We start from the raw sequence: 4122 nt of genomic DNA, 5'->3' as shown, positions 1-4122 counted from the left end.
TGTCCACCTCTCTAACGCAAGAGTTAACCAGGATTCTCAATCATTCATCCCTTTCTCTTGGTAAACTCTGGAACTCCCTGCCTGCTTCTGTATTTCCACCTTCCTGTGACTTGAATTCCTTCAAGAGGGAGGTTTCAACACACTTATCCATCAATTTTTGACCACCTGCTTTGACCCTTTTGTGGAACTGCCATTTCAGTGGACATTTTTTTTAATTGGATTTTTGTTGCCCTTGGCCAGTGTCACTCCTACTTAAAAAAAAAAAAAAAAAAATAGTAGTAGTAGTAGTAGTAGTAATACTGAGAGCAACAAACAATAACAACTACTAATACTACTACTACAAGAATATATATATATAAAAAAAAAAAAAGGATTACTTATAAATTATTTCTCATTTTGTTTCAGTCAGGCGCCCTTACTTGATTGGCTGGCTGATTGGCTGACTGGCTGGCTGATTGGCTGACTGGCTGACTGGTGAGTGTTTCTTCTCCGTTTTCTTTTGGTGTTATTAAGGGGAAGCTTGGCTGATTTTCTTATTTTTCTCATCCCTCGCTACGTTTTTTCTCTCTTTTTTCTTTCGTCCTTTTTAAATTTTTTGTTCCTTTACTTTTCTATCCTTTTCCTCTCTTTTTTTTTTCAATTGTTTATTTATTAGGCGTCTCTCTCTCTTCCCCGTCATCAGCTTCTCTCTCTCCTCTCTCTCTCTCTCTCTCTCTCTCTCTCTCTCTCTCTCTCTCTCTCTCTCTCTCTCTCTCTCTCTCTCTCTCTCTCTCTCTCTCTCTCCTCTCTCTCCAACTAATATTCCAAACACACAAATAACGAAAGGAAATAAAACAACAACAACAACAACAACAACAACAACAACAACAACAACAACAACAACAACAAACCCCAAACCAGTACCGCCCCTCCAAAATAAATAAAATAAATAAATAAATAAACAAATAAATAAATAACCTTTTAACTCCCCCTTTCGGTACACACCTTTCCTTAATTACCAATCACTCAAAGGCCTCCACTTGTCCAGCCACAAGCAGCCTATTAACCGTACGAAATCTGCAAAGCCTATTCTTTTTCACTCACATTATCCTTGCAGTGTGAAAATTTAAAACTTTGCAAAATTCATTCTTTATTCATCTATATTATCCTTGCACAGTGTTAGAGACTTAAAATACTGCATAAGGTTTTAATTGTTCCGTTTTGAAGTGAAAGGGGTAAGGAAAGGGTGAGAAAATTAAAATCTTTGCAAAATTAATTCTTTTTCACCTATATTATCCTTGCAGAATGTTAGAGAGACTTAAAATACTGCATAAGGTTTTAATTCTTTCGTATTGAAGTGAAAGGGGTAAGGAAAGGGTGAGAAAATTAAAATCTTTGCAAAATTAATTCTTTTTCACCTATATTATCCTTGCAGAATGTTAGAGAGACTTAAAATACTGCATAAGGTTTTAATTCTTTCGTATTGAAGTGAAAGGGGTAAGGAAAGGGTGAGAAAATTAAAATCTTTGCAAAATTAATTCTTTATTCACCTATATTATCCTTGCAGAATGTTAGAGAGACTTAAAATACTGCATAATCTTTTAATTGTTCCGTTTTGAAGTGAAGGGGTAAGGAAAGGGCGTGAAAATTAAAATCTTTGCAAAATTAATTTTTTTCACCCATATCCTTGCAGTGTTAGAGAGACTTAAAATACTGCATAATCTTTTAATTGTTCCGTATTGAAGTAAAGGAGATTAACAAAGGGTGTGAAAACTAAAAAAAAAAAAAACCTTACAAAATTCATTCTTTTTTCACCCGTAACATCCTTGCAGGTAGTTAAACTTGAAACACTGCATTTAGTATTGAAAGGGTTAACAAAAAGGGTTGAATCATGAAAACTGCTTAGATCTGCGTTTGTATACTTTATTTAACTACTAAAATCATGAAGACAGGTGCAAGAGAAAGAGGAAGAGGTGAGGCAGTTATTAGATAGAGACTATGTGCTTGATTACAGGTAAGAATAGGTGATGTGCTGATAGGCCTAGGTACAAATAGGTCTAAAAGCGAAATTAGGGTACATATATAGATTACATAAGCACAAATTTCATCTACTTATTTTTTTTTTAATAACTTCCTTTTAAGAATAACAATATGTAGTCTTCTGAAAAATTATATTAGGCTTTTTTGTTTTCCGCTAATTAAGCCCGGAAAAGCTGCGAGAAAAAGGTGGAAATCAGAAAGTATTTTTGAGTCGGAAAATGAAAAAGATGAAAGATGAAAAAAATAATAAGCTTAAAGGAAAAAAAAACGAAAATAAACAAGAAAATTAAAAACAAAAAAAAATCTTGCTATTCTTGTTTTCCTCTTCTCTTCGTCCAGTCCTCACTTCATCACCCCCTCCTCCTCCTCCTCCTCCTCCTCTTCTTCCTCTTCATCCACCGCTTTTAGTCAGGTCTTGGTCTTAATCTTGATCTTGTCCTTTACAACCTAACCAATCATTCGCATTAATTTTCTTGTCCGTCTTTGCAGTCACCCAGTTGCCTCCTCCTTCTCCTCCTCCTCCTCCTCCTCCTCCTCCTTACTTTCCATAGCCGTAGTGCTCAATGCTAACTGGAAAACCGTGGTGGCCAATAACTTCAAGACTGTAGGAGGGAATAAAGCCGCCATGATGAGGGACCCTTCCGATGTGCGGCCTGTGCTGCAACACGGGGCTAGGGCGGTTGTAGTAGGGCTGGGGTGCCGCCACTGCTAACCCAACCAGGGCAAACAGAACAGCGACCAGGGAATACAGCTGGACCTTCTGTTGGGGGAGAAAAAGAGAGATAGGGGTGTGTTTAATGTGTTTTACCGTGTTTTAATGGGTTTTTTAGTGTTTTAATGGTGTTTTTTGGCGTTTTTAAGGGTAAATAGAATAGCAACCAAGGAATACAGCTGGACCTTCTGCTGGGGGAGAGAAAGAGAGATAGGGGTGTGTTTAATGTGTTTTACCGTGTTTTAATGGGGTTTTTAGTGTTTTAATGGTGTTTTTTGGCGTTTTTAAGGGTAAATAGAACGATGACCAGGAAACACAGCTGGACCTTGTGTTTGAGAGAGAAAATGGTGTGCTTGAAATAGCGCCTGGTGTTTGTTTATGTGTTTTTAACGGGAAACAGAACCGTGGTGGGGCAAAAAACAGCAGGAGAGAGACTGCGTTTGTTTTGTATAGTTTAACGGCGTCTAGTGTTTTTCATTCATATTTTATTGAGTGTTTGAGTGTTTTAAGGAATAGCGTGGGGTGTTTTTCTGTGCTTTGGGGTGTTTTGAGGATATTTAGTGTGTTTGGGGTGTATGTAACGTTATAAGGACGTGTTTTGGTGGTTAGGTTAGGCTTGGCTGTGTATTGTGGGTTTTGAGTATGTTATGGGGTGTTTCTTGGGTGTTTTCGGGTGTTTGTGAGTGTTTTTGGGGTGTTTTTGGGTGTTTGTGAGTATTTTTGGGGTGTTTTGGGGTGTTTGTGAGTGTTTTGGGGTGTTTTTGGGTGTTTTGGGGATGTTTTTGGGTGTTTTTGGGTGTTTGTGTGTGTTTTTGGGGTGTTTGTGAGTGTTTTTGGGGTGTTTTTGGGTGTTTGTGAGTGTTTTTGGGGTGTTTTTGGGTGTTTGTGAGTGTTTTTGGGGTGTTTTTGGGTGTTTGAGAGTGTTTTTGGGGTGTTTTTGTGTGTTTTTGGGGTGTTTTGGGGTGTTTGTGAGTGTTTTTGGGGTGTTTTTGGGTGTTTGTGAGTGTTTTGGGGTGTTTTGGGTGTTTGTGAGTGTTTTTGGGATGTTTTGGGGTGTTTGTGAGTGTTTTTGGGGTGTTTTTGGGTGTTTGTGAGTGTTTTTGGGATGTTTTGGGGTGTTTGTGTATGTTTTGGGGTGTTTGTGAGTGTTTTTGGGTGTTTTTGGGTGTTTGTGTGTGTTTTTGGGGTGTTTTTGGGTGTTTGTGGGGTGTTTTGGGGTGTTTGTGTGTGTTTTGGGGTGTTTTGTGTGTTTTTGGGGTGTTTTTGTGTGTTTTTGTGGTGTTTTTGTGTGTTTTTGGGGTGTTTGTGAGTGTTTTTGGGATGTTTTGGGGTGTTTGTGTGTGTTTTGGGGTGTTTTTGTGTGTTTTTTGGGGTGTTTTTGTGTGTTTGTG

At 38.1% G+C, this 4122-nt stretch overlaps 1 protein-coding gene and 1 long non-coding RNA gene across 2 annotated transcripts in view; one reads left to right on the top strand and one right to left on the bottom strand.

Moving 5' to 3' along the window:
* The first annotated feature begins 399 nt into the window (after positions 1 to 399).
* Positions 400 to 4122, top strand: part of LOC135096444 (WW domain-containing oxidoreductase-like) — a 22697-nt gene continuing 18974 nt past the window's right edge. The window contains exon 1 of the mRNA XM_063997946.1: positions 400 to 474. The gene's annotated coding sequence lies outside the window, so the exon portion shown is untranslated. The remainder of the gene's footprint in view (positions 475 to 4122) is intronic.
* Positions 1887 to 4122, bottom strand: part of LOC135096397 (uncharacterized) — a 3373-nt gene continuing 1137 nt past the window's right edge. The window contains exon 2 of the long non-coding RNA XR_010264739.1: positions 1887 to 2779. This is a non-coding gene — a long non-coding RNA (uncharacterized LOC135096397). The remainder of the gene's footprint in view (positions 2780 to 4122) is intronic.

The sequence above is a fragment of the Scylla paramamosain genome, unplaced genomic scaffold, assembly GCF_035594125.1.
Source record: "Scylla paramamosain isolate STU-SP2022 unplaced genomic scaffold, ASM3559412v1 Contig4, whole genome shotgun sequence".
In the NCBI taxonomy this organism is placed as follows: domain Eukaryota; kingdom Metazoa; phylum Arthropoda; class Malacostraca; order Decapoda; family Portunidae; genus Scylla; species Scylla paramamosain.
The sequence above is the reverse complement of the archived record's forward strand: the minus strand, read 5'-3'. Positions and strand labels throughout refer to the sequence as shown.